Raw genomic sequence first — 13,155 nt, 5'->3', positions numbered from 1 at the left:
CAGTTTGGCTCGAGCCGTTCGGGTGGTTTTAACCTATTTTGGCAGGGCGATGGGAACCAGAGTAAAAGTGCTGATTTTACTCAGTTTGTTTGTTACCGAGCAGAGGCATTGTGTAATGTGGCTCCTCGCCAGGAGAGGCTGAAGATAGAGCAAAGCTTCAGTCAAAAGGATGAATTGCAACTTATATATGTACAAAATCGGAACGGGCGAACACGGGAATGATTGTGCTATATTTGAAAGCTCTTTATACGGCATGCAGTCAGTAAACTTGTAGTACAGGTACAGATTGGCATGTATGAAGTTGCATTCATCTCTGAATCATGGCTGAAAGAAGATTTTGGCTAGGTTCTTAAACCCCAACGATTCAAGTTGTATCGAAAGGACATGCAGGAAGGCAGAACGAGTGGCGTTGATCTGATGGGAAAAATTGTAATCAAACCAACAGAAAGAGGGGGCATATATTCGGATGAATGAAGCAAAGGAGTAGCATGAGTAAAAAGACTGTGTCGGTAGCTCTATGCAGACCTGCAAACAGTAGTATGGATGTTGTCAAGCAACACAGACGCACAATGCAGGACTAACATTATCGTCTATGGAAAAGTGTACGATCAACTTTTCGGGCCAAGTTCCCTCATGAGGACCGAAAAAAAATTATCAGGAGTCAGTGTAAGAAGGTGGTGTGAAGGGAGGAAGAAACTCAAGGTGGTAGGTGTAACTTGGAGAGGAGAAGGGATGTTGTAAAGAGCTGAGAAATCCATTGGTGAAAAAAGATAACTGGCTGGAGAACAGACAGGAGAGGACATAAACCCGTGGATAAAAAAAAAAAGTGGTGGGAGAAAAATGCTGTGACCTGTTCAGATTGTCCAGCATTGTGCGTCAGTTGCTTGGATATCCTGCATTTGTGAATTTCCTCACGGTTCTGTAAGGAAACGATCTACAAATTACCACGAGAGATAGAAAATACATGCCGAAAAATCAATATTATAAGAGTCATGGGGGATATCAATCTGCGGATGGATTGGAAAATCAGCCTAATGTAAAACTGAAAGATGGAGAATATCTGAAATACCGACGAGATGAAGAAATAATTTCAGAATATATATTGCAAACATTTCTCTGATATTAAATGCACCTATTCAAACCTATTGATTTGGCTTTAAAAAACACTCCTGCTTGAGACCTCAAGGGGATCAGCTATTTTACTGAGTGTTGTGCAATGAACAGGAATTGATTAGAGAGCTTACAGGTTACAAGGTTCAATAAATGACGCTGCTTACCAAGCTACCAGCTTGGACAACGCACGCGCTGATTGGCAGTAAGCAAAGTATGGCTGAAAGGGACACAATTCTCTTTGAATGCCGGAGACTCATGCTGTTTCACAGGGCTCTGTGTTGGGAACGATTCAGTTTACGTTCTGTAAATATATTGTGCGGCGGAAATGATGGCTTTGGTGCAAAGACTACTTAGGACACGAAGATAGGTTGGAGTAGGGCAGGTAGTTTAAAGGAGGACACAGATGACTCATATATACTGAGAGTCATTGTGCAGGATTCCTTGAAGCGTAATTTGCCGATTGAGTCTGTGGTGAGAGGAAGGCATTGCGATGTTAGAAGTCATTTCAAGACGATTATAATATAAAGGCAAGGATGTTATCCTGAGACTGTAATAAAGCACTAGTGAAGCTTCAGTTGCTTCACTTGGACTATTGTGCGCTATATTGAACTTTGATCTTAGAAAGGATGTACAGAAATTGGACAGGGTTCAGAGGAGGTTAAGGCAATTATTCCAGAATTAAAAGATATTAAAAAGGCGTTTTAATACTCTGGGCCAGTATTCACTTGAATTCAGAAGAATAAGAGGTGGCAATTTGATAAATTGAATTTGGAGAGGATGCTGCCTCTGGTGAAAGAACCTAAGACTATAACCTAAGCCTGAGAATACAGGGGTATACTTTTAGAACGGAAATGAGGGTAACTACAGAGTAGTGAATCTGTGGATTTTTTTGCCAAAGGTGGCTCTGATGGACAGGTCCTGAACTATATTTAAGGCAGCGTTGATAGAACCTTGATGTATTGGGGCACGAAGGAATTCGGGGGAAGGCAAGAGAATGGTGCTGAGAGAGATCAGCCATGGTGTAGTGACGCAGGAGTCTCGATGGGCCATTGGTCAATTTCGTCTTCTATGTCTCATAGCAGACTGAAAGTTCGTAGGGTTGATGAATCGCTTGGGGCAGATGGACTACATCCCAGAGACCAGAAATGTGTTAATGAGAGATAACCGATGCATTGGGAACGATTGTTAAAGAATCACTTGATTCTGGCATGGTCCCAGCGGACTAGAAGATTACAAATGTCTCTCAGTTCTTTAAAAATGGAGGAAGGGAAAATTAAAGACATTATTAAAGGTATTATTGCAGTTGTTGGGAAAGTGTTGGAATCCATTATTAAGGATGAGTTTTCGAGATACTTGTAGACTGCATATAAAATAATTTAAAGTCAGCATGGTTTTCTGGAGGGAACTCTGTCTGAAAATCTATTAGAAATCTTCGAAAAAGTACCAAGCCCAGTAGGCAAAGGAGAAGCTGTGCATGTCATTGCCCTGGATTTTCAGAACGCTTTTGATGGGGCGCCAAACATAAGGCTGTTTAACAAGATACATTCTTGTGGCGTAACAGAAAGTTACATATAGTTATATATAGTGGAATGGCTGAAAGCCAGGAGACAGCGAGTTGGCATAAAAAGAACGTTTTGTGGTTGGCTACCAGTAACTAGTGGTGTTGCTCAGGGGTCAATATTGCTTACACTACTTTTCACATTGCTTTGTCAATGATGATGCAAACCGAACGGATAACTTTGTTGGAAAATATATTGTTGATCGTAATAGGTAGAAAGGCATGCAGTGCTTGGGAGGCAATGCAACTGCAACAAGACCTAGACAATTTGGAAGAAAGAGCCAAAAAGGGGCAGGAGGAATACAGGGTTGGGAAATGTATGATAATGCATTTTGTTTAGAACAATAGTGCCGACTATGATCTAAATGGGGAGAATATTCAAACGTCAGAGGTGCAGATGCCTTTCTGAGTCCTTGTGCAAGACCCTCAGAAAGTTAATTTACAGGTTGAGTCTGTGGTAAAGAAGGAAAATGAAATGTTGGCATTTATTTCAAGGACAATGCGAGGGATCTTACTGAAACACATCAAATGTTGAAAGGACAAGATACGCTGGGTTGGAGAGCATATTCCTATGATGGCAGTATCTAGAGCTAGAGGGAATAGCCTCAACATTTAGCGGCGACAGTTTAGAACAAAAGCAAGGAGGATTTTATTTTAGACAGAAAGTAGTAAATATGTGGAATGCTCTGCCACAGACTGCAATGGAGGTCAAGCCTGTGCGTACATACGTATATTTAAAGCGAAAGCTGATCGTTTCGTGGTCGGCCAGGGCATGAAAGAATAAGACGAGAAGGCAGCTGTATCGGGTTGAGTAGGATCCGGAACCAACCATGATAGAATGGCGGAGAAGACATGTACCGAATACCGCAAATCTGTTCCTAGCTCTTATGGTCTGTTGTCATATCGTCTATTGCAATTTTCGGTCGGTTCATTATGTGCTTCCTTTTACATTTGAAAAGAGAAACAACTATCTGAACAACTACTTATTGAATGCGTGGTATTTAATCTACGGGCATTTTTTAAAAATTCATAATGGTCCCTCGATAAGCATGTTGAATATGTTGATTTCTCACGAACGTTTCACTTCTTACGTTGTCTTGCAAAACTTACTCCTAACCTCTCATGCGGTACCCGCTCGCAATTTTGGCGTTTCTTTCTTCATGCGGCACCGAACATTCAGGTCGCCTCGTTGGTATCTCCGTTCTTCTAGAGAGAGTGTAATGCCTGACTTTAACTTTGATGGGATGTCTGCCTGTGGCCACTTAGACCTGAGAGCCGATTCACGTCACATGAGGTCAGAAAGCTTCCCAGGCGGTCTCCAAATATCACCCGATTTCCAACCAAATACACTCATGACTTTTATCGATGCATTTTCAAATACTTTTGTTTTTTAAACAAATTAAACAAATTAAATAATATATTATAAAGACCTATCATGACGTCATAAAGGCTGAAATTAAAGCCTATCTCTCCACGATCTGTGCCGGTCTCCGCATGACGCCATCCTATTCGGGAAAGTTCTTTACAACCTTGCTTTACTGGTTAGTTTGCTGCCTTTTGTTTGCTGCTCAAACCAGACGTCTGAGAGCACTCTGCCGTCAGCCACCTGGTTTCCACCTGATTGGTAACTTCTGGGTGTGAAAATTATGAATGATCGTTTATCTAAATTGTGCATGATAACCTAGAAACAGCTGGATTGGGCCATCCGCATCCCAGCGCACTCATACTCAATACAAAGGCCCAGTGAACTATTATGTAGACTACGCAAATAAAGTCATACTAATCATTCTGTGGTAACTGATAGTAATTGATACTTTTTTTTTTTAACTTTTCAGTTAATTTAACAGCGATTGTGATCCTGTCCCGCGGAAAATGTGGTCTATCCAAATGCATTACGTTCTACCTGGTGGCCATGGCGGCAGCCGATCTGATGGTGGTCATCTTTGTCGTTATGTTAGAGAGGATAAATTATATCTATTTGTTGGCTAATTTCTTGCTCGTAACTCCGGTGTGTTCTGTGCTACTTGTTCTGTGTCACGCAACCTGGGACTGCTCCGTTTGGTTGACAGTTGCTTTTACTTTCGATCGCTGCGTCGCCATCTGCTGTCAGAAGCTGCGGAACCGATATTGCACCGAGAGAACAGCGACTGTGGTGGTGGCAACAGTGAGTGCAGCGTGTTGCGCCAAGGCCATTCCGTTTTACTTTGCGGTCGATCGATGGCGTTGTATTGCCAGAGCTGATTATTTCACGTCACCCTTGTGGAAAGCCTACGAGATATTTGACAGTATTACAACACCGTTATTACCAATTTGTTTAATTCTGCTCTTTAATATTTCAACCGTTAAACAGATTGTAGCAACAAATAGAGTTCGTCGAATACTTCGGAAAAGCGGTGAAAATGGTAATGATCCAGAGCTAGCAGTCAGGAGAAAATCAATGATTTTGTTGTTCGCAGTTTCAGCCAATTTTATATTATTATGGATGCCCTATGTCGTACATTCTTTGATCTGGCAAGACGTAAACTATTCCTTCTCAGACAGGTATTTTAGCGAACCAAGCTATATCTTACAGGTATGTGGGTCTATGTTGTCTTCTCTCAGTACTTGTACCAACACGTGTATCTATGGATTGACACAGAAAAAATTCAGGGAGGAGTTGAAAAATGGAGGGAAGTACCTATTTGTAGCAATGCAGAAGATTTTCAAATAAAATTCAAACAGAATTAATCCTTCTTGTAACTTCAGCTTCATTATTTTTATGAGTTATTAATTTGAGCTTCAACCGAACGCTGTTTCGTAACCACTGTACTAACGGTCAGCGTGGATTAAGAAACAGGGATTAATTTATTATTTTCTTTAAGACACGGACATCATGAAATTTCATTCCAGTCTGTTTGATTGCAAGGTAACTAAGCATAAGAATTGGAATTACTCTGAATCGATCAGTTAATACGCTGTTGACAATATCTCCAGATAGTTTTTTAAAGATAAATAACATACAAAAACACGTCCTTGTACAATCTAAATATTACCCTTTTGCCGCTGTTTAAGGTATTTTCTTCAGTATATTATTCTTGAATGACAGCATCGGAACTAACGTTAATATCATTATTGCAGAATAAGTTATATGCTCTAAACCTCACAGTAACATATTGGTGGCAGAACAGTTGGGAATTGCAAAGTAGCAAGTGTTCCTTCATACTTACCAGTCACAAATGTGACCTGATCAGCTGGGCTTTAGTTATTGCACTTCGGTAAGGCTGACGCCTTTGATGTAAATTAATGCGGGCTACACGTCTGAGATTATGGTTTTGTAATTACAGACAGAAATTTGGTCATTTAAACTTATCTATAAGACCAGAAGAAATAAGAGAAGAATTTGGCCTTTTCGCCCATTTGAGTCTGCTCCGTTATTTCTCAATGGCTGATCCAGATTTCTTTCTCTGCTCCAATCTCCTGCCTACACAAGTATCATTAATGATTTAACATTTTAAGAATATATCGAACTCTGCCTCAAATATATATAAAGCCCTGGCCCCCACATCTCGATGTGGCAAAGAATTCCACAGATTCGCTACACTGGCAATATATATATACCTCATCATCTGGGTTTTAAAAGGACGCCGTTTTATTCTGAAGCTGTGTCTTCTGTTCTTAGACATTTAGAAACATAGAAAGCATACAGCTGAATACAGGCCCTTCGGCCCACGAAGTTGTGCCGAAAATGTCCCTCCGTTAGAAATTACCAGTCTTACTGACAGCCCTCTATTTTTCTCAGCCCCATGTAACTATCCAAAAGTTTCTTAAAAAGTACCTATCGTATCCAGCACCACTACAGGTGCCGCCAGTCCATCCTTGACATCTCCTTTGTACCTACTCCACAGCACCTTAAAACTGTACCTTGTTGCAACCATTTCAGCCCTGGGACAAAAAAGACGTTGACGAGCCACATGATCAATGCCTCTCATCATCTTATACAACGCACTCAGGTCATCTCTCATCCTCTGCCCCTCCTAGTAGAAAAGGCCGAGTTAACTCAAACTATTCTCATGAGGCATTCTTTCCAATTCAGGCAGCATCACTGTAAATCTCCCCTGCACCCTTTCTATGGCGTCCACAAACTTCCTGTAGAGAGACGACCAGAAATGAATACTGTACTCCAAGTGGGGTCAATAGACAATAGACAATAGGTGCAGAAGTAGACCATTCGGCCCTTCGAGTCTGCACCGCCATTCTGATATCATCGCTGATCATCTGCTATCAATAGCCGGTTCCTGCCTTGTCCACATATCCGTTGATTCCCCTATCCATACGATACCTATCTAGCCCCTTCTTGAAAGCATCCAGAGAATTGGCCTCCACTACCTTCCGAGGCAGTGCATTCCAGACCCCCACAACTCTCAGGAAGAAGTAGTTTTTCCATAAATCTGTCCTAAATTATTCTCAAACCATGCCCTCTGGTACTGGACTCTCCCAGCATCTGGAACTTATTTCCTGCCTCGAACATGGCCAATCCCTTAATAATCTTATATGTGGCAATCAGATCCCCTCTCAATCTCCTTAGTTCCAGCGTGTACAAGCCCAGTCTCTCCAACATCTCTGCGTAAGACAGTCCGGACATCCCAGGAATTAACCTTATTAGACGAGGGTAAGCCAGTAGATGTTGTGTACCTAGATTTTCAAAAGGCATTCAATAAGGTGCCACATAGGAGATTGGTGAGTAAAATCAGAGCTCATGGCATTGGGGGCAGGGTTTCAACATGGATAGAAAACTGGTTGGCAGATAGAAAGCAAAGGGTAGCAGTGAATGGGTGTTTCTCAGACTGGCTGGTTGGTGACTAGTGGGGTACCACAGGGCTCTCTATTGGGACCACAGCTCTTTACGATTTATGTCAATGATTTAGATGAGGGCATTGAAAACCATATCAGCAAGTTTGCTGACGATACTGAACTGGGTGTCAGTGTGACATGCGAAGAGGACATTAGGAGAATACAGGGAGACTTGGGTAGGCTGGTTGAGTGGGCAGATACTTGGCAGATGTCATTCAATGTGAATAAATGTGAAGCTATCCACTTTGGAAGCTGGAACAAGAGGGCATAGTATTGTCTGAACGGTGTCGAGTTAGGTAAGGGAGAAATGCAAAGAGACCTAGGAGTCCTAGTTCACCAGTCAATGAAGGTGAATGAGCAAGTGCAACAGGCAGTGAAGAGGGCAAATGGAATGTTGGCCTTTGTTACAAGGGGAATTGAATACAAGAGCAAGGATGTTCTTTTGCATTTGTACAGGGCCCTGGTGTGACCACACCTGGAATATTGTGTACAGTTTTGGTCTCCAGGTTTAAGGAAGGACATTCTGGCAATTGAGGAAGTGCAGCGTAGATTCACTAGGTTGATTCCTGGGATGGCAGGGCTGTCTTAAGCAGAGAGATTGGAGAGATTGGACTTGTACACGCTGGAATTGAGGAGACTGGGAGGGGATCTGATTGAAACGTTTAAAATAATTAAAGGATTTGATAGGATTGAGGCAGGAAATATGTTCCAGATGGGAGAGTCCAGTACCAGAGGGCATGGATTGAGAATAAGAGGTCAGTTATTTAAAACAGAGTTGAGGAAGAGCTTCTTCTCCCAGAGAGTTGTGGAGGTGTGGAATGCACTGCCTCGGAAGACGGTGGAGGCCAATTCTCTGGATGCTTTCAAGAAGGAGCTGGATAGATATCTGATGGATAGGAGAATCAAGGGATATGGGGACAGGGCAGGGACTGGGTATTGATAGTGAATGATCAGCCATGATCTCAGAATGGCGGTGCAGACTCGAGGGGCTGAATGGTCTTATTCGGCACCTATTATCTATTGTCTATTGTCTATTGAATCTACGCTGCACTTCCTCTACAGCCAGGATGTCCTTCCTTAACACTGGAGACCAAAACTGTACATAATACTCCAGGTGTGGTCTCAACAAGTCCCTGTACAAATGCAAAAGAATTTCCTTGCTCTTGTACTCAATTCCCTTTGCAATAAAAGCCAACATTCCATCAGCCTTCTTCACTGCCTGCTGCACTTGCTCATTAACCTTCAGTGACTGATGAACAAGCACTCCTAGATCTCTTTGCATTTCTCCCTTATCTAACTCTGCACCGTTCAGAGAATAATCTGCCTTCCTGTTCTTACTCCCAAAGTGGATAACCTCACACTTATTCACATTAAACGTCATCTGCCAAGTATCTGTCCACTCACCCAGCCTATCCAAGTCACCCTGAATTCTCCGAACATCCTCATCAGATGTCACATTGCCACCCAGCTTAGTATCATCAGCAAACTTGCTGATGTTATTCTCAATGCCATCATCTAAATCGTTGACGTAAATCGTAAACAGCTGTTGTCACAATTCCGAGCCCTGTGGCACCCCACTAGTCACCACCTGCCATTGCGAGAAACACCCATTCACCGTTACCCTTTGCTTTCTATCTGCCAACCAGTTTTCTATCCATGTCAATATCTTCCCCCCAATGCCATGAACTCAGATTTTACCCACCAATCTCCTTTGTGGGACCTTATCAAATGCCTTCTGAAAATCGAGGTACAATACATCAACTGGATCTCCCTTGTCTAACTTCCTGGTTACATCCTTGAAAAACTCCAATAGATTAGTCAAGCATGATTTTCCCTTGGTACTTTCATGTTGGCTCGGCCAAATCCTATCACTGCTATCTAGATATGCCACTATTTCATCTTTAATAATGGACTCTAGCATCTTCCCCACTTCTGATGTTAGGCTGACAGGACGATAGTTCTCTGTTTTCTTCCTCCCTCCTTTCTTAAAAAGTGGGATAACGTTAGCCATTCTCCTATCCACAGGAACTGATCCTGAATCTAAGGAACATTGTAAAATGAATACAAATGCATCTGCAATTTCCAGGGCCACCTCCTTTAGTACCGTAGGATGCAGACCATCTGGGCCTGGGGATTTGTCAGCCTTCAGTCCCATCGGTCTACTCATCACCGTTTCCTTCCTAATGTCAATCTGATTCATTTCCTCTTTTACCCTATGTCCTTGGTCCATCCATACATCTGGGAGATTGCTTGCGTCTTCCCTAGTGAAGACAGATCTAAAGTACTTCTTAAATTCTTCTGCCATTTCTCTGTTTCTCATAACAATTTCACCTGTTACGTACTCGTGACACATGACAGTGGTACCCTTGTCACGTGACTGGGGTTGAAGCTGTACTGGACTTGAGGTAATGGTCTTGTGATGGTGGAGTGACGTCATTTTCCCGCCAGTAAAGATCATGTGACAGTTATTTTTTACAGGTCATAAAAGGAAGACCTCACCCTGTGAGGAGGGGCAGTTCGTGGCTGGATTTGCCAAGTTGACTTCATGCAACTGCGTGATTTAATGTGATGACGCAGTTCAGTTGAAAGATGACGTTTTATTGAATGCCTAAAGTTTAAAAGGTCATTGCCAGCAGTTTCTTTACAATACTGCTAGTGGAGAAATCAGTGGAGAGCGAAGATCGGAGTTCGGGAGTTAAAGATCGAGGAGAATCTATTTCGACCGTGAAACAGGTTCGACATTGTTTAATCCTTATTCGAAAGAAATTCGTTGACTGTTCTCGTTGTTAATCTCTGCGGGATAGCAGAAGATTGAGGAGAGTGTGATAAAGGAAAGGTCATTGCCTTTAAACCGTTTCGTTTCGTAAATTCTTAGTGGGAAAAGTTCGACGCCGGGGATCTAAGCAAAACGACGTGAAAGAGAGTTTAAGTCGTCTTAAAAAGTCTCTCCCTTAAATGAACCGTGAGCATTTGAACTTCTGGCAATCCTACTTAAAAGAACTGTTTTTGCACAGCAGCTGATTTCCGGTTACGTTAGTGTTTGTTTACTTTTGGCGGGTTTGTTTTCAGTGTTTAATAAAAGTGTTGTTTGTTATAAAATCCCTTGCCGAACTCATATATTTATTGCTGCCTGAATACGTAACACACCCAATTCATTCTTCAAGGGCCCAACATTGTTCTTAACTATCTTCTTTCTCTTCACATACCTAAAAAAGCTTTTGCTATCTTCCTTTATATTCCTGGCTAGCTTGCGTTCGTATCTCTTTTTTTTCTCCCCCTATTGCCTTTTTAGTTAAGTTCTGTTGTTCCTTAAAAAATTCCCAATCATCTGTCCGCCCACTCACCTTAGCTCTGTCATACTTCCTTTTTTTTAATGCTATGCAATCTCGGACTTCCTTTGTCAACCATTGTGCTCCTTTCCCCCCTTTGAATCCTTCCTTCTCCGGGGGATGAACTGATTGTGCACCTTGTGCATTATTCCCAAGAATACCTGCCATTGCTATCCCACTGCCTTTTCTGCTAGGATATCCGTCCATTTAACTTTGGTCAACTCCTCCCTCATGGCTCCATAGTTTCCTTTCTTCAACTGCAAAACTGACACCTCCGATCTGACCTTATCCTTCTCAAATTGCAGATAAAAACTTACCATATTATGGTCACTACCTCCTAATGGCTCCTTTACTTCAAGTTCGCTTATTAAATCCTGTTCATTACACAACATTAAATCCAGAATAGCCTTGTCCCTGGTCGGCTCTCGTCCAAGCTGTTCCAAGAATGCATCCCGTAGACACTCTACAAACTCCCTATACCGGGGTCCAGCACCAATCTGATTCTCCCAGTTCACTTGCAAGTTGAAATCCCCCATAACTACTGCGACATTACTTTTGCCACATGCCAATGTTAACTCCCTATTCAACTTGCACCCAATACCCATGCTACTGTTTAGTGGCGTGTAGACAACACCCATTAGGGTCTTTTTGCCCTTACTGTTCCTCAGTTCTATCCACACAGACTCTACTTCTCCTGATCCTATGTTCCCCTTTGCAAAGGATTGAATCTCATTCCTCACTAACAGGGCCACCTCACCCCCTCTGCCCACATTTCAGTCCCTACGATAGCACGTATACCCCTGTACATTCATTTCCCAGGTCTAATCTCCTTGCAGCCATGTCTGCGTTATCCCAACAACATCATAGTTACCCATTCGCACCTGAGCTTCAAACTCATCCACCTTATTTCTGACACTTTGTGCATTCAGATATAGAATTTTTAGCCCATTTCTCCTCTCTCTGTTAAAATCGCTGCCTATTGTGCTTAACCCAGCTCCCCGAACTCCTATCGGGCTATACGCAGTTTGAATTTTGTTGTCCTTCCTAAATTTACTCATTCTTTCTGCACATTTAACTCCATGTTCCGTCAGACCATCCCTCTGTACATGTTTCCTCCTTATCACTTGTTCAGCCTCACCTTTCTCGACTGCACACTTAATATTCCAGAACCATGTAATCCCCACCTGTCCTTTATTCTTCATCTCGCTATCCTCTCTCGCATTCTGGATCCCTGCCCCCTGCAAATTTAGTTTAAACCCCACGAGAAGCACTAGCAAACTTTCCTGCAAGAATGTTAGTACTGCTCCAGTTCAGGTGTAAACCGTCCCGTCGGAACTGATCCCACCTTCCTTGGAACAAAGCCCAATTATCCAAAAACCTGAAGCCCTCCCTCCTGCACCATCTTCTCAGACACGTATTAATCTGTATAATCCTTCTGTTCTTTGCCTGACTCGCACGTGGCACAAGTAGCAATCCTGGCATTGTTAGCCTGGAGGTCCTGCTCTTCAGCTTTGCACCTAACTCCCTGAATTCACTACGCAGGACCCCCTCACTCATCCTACCCACGAAGCTGATCCCTACATGGACCACAACATTTGGGATCTTGCCCTCCCTCTCGAGAATAACCTGCACCCGATCTGAGATGTCCCGGACACCGGCACCAGGGAGGCAACATACCATCCGAGACTCCCGATCTTCCCCACAAAATCTCCTATCCGCCCACCTAACTATAAAATCCCCTATCACTACCGCTCTCTTCTCTTCCCTCCTCCCCTTCCTAGTAGAGGGTCCAACCTCAGTGCCAGAGACAGGACCACTGCAACTTGTTCCTGGTAGGTTATCCCCAGCAACACGGTGTACTTATTGTTGACGGGAACGGTCACAGGGGTGCTCTGCTCTCTCTGTCTGCTCCCCCTGCCTCTCTTGACTGTCACCCATTTGCCTACCTCCTGCCTTTTCGGTGTGTCTACCTCCCGATAACTCTTATCTATCTCTGCCTCGGCCTCCCGAATGATCCTTAGTTCATCCAGTTACTGCTCCAATTCCCTAACTCGGTCTGATAGGAGCTGCAGCTGGATGCACCTTTTGCAGCTGTGGTCTCAGGGACAACTGTATTGACCCTGACCTTCCACATGCTGCATACGGAGCACACCACTGCTCTAACTGTCTCCTCCAGTACATGATCCCAGATTAGTCAGAATAAATGAAAAAAGTCCCTCCTGACCTTACCTTTTTTTACCTCTGCAAGGACGTACTCAGGCTCACAGATTTCCTCTCACCAAAGTCCCCTTGCGCCGAAGCCCGCTGAGCCAAAGCCCAGCACTC

The sequence above is a fragment of the Hypanus sabinus genome, chromosome 31, assembly GCF_030144855.1.
Source record: "Hypanus sabinus isolate sHypSab1 chromosome 31, sHypSab1.hap1, whole genome shotgun sequence".
In the NCBI taxonomy this organism is placed as follows: Eukaryota; Metazoa; Chordata; class Chondrichthyes; order Myliobatiformes; family Dasyatidae; genus Hypanus; species Hypanus sabinus.
This window is presented reverse-complemented; position numbering follows the sequence as displayed.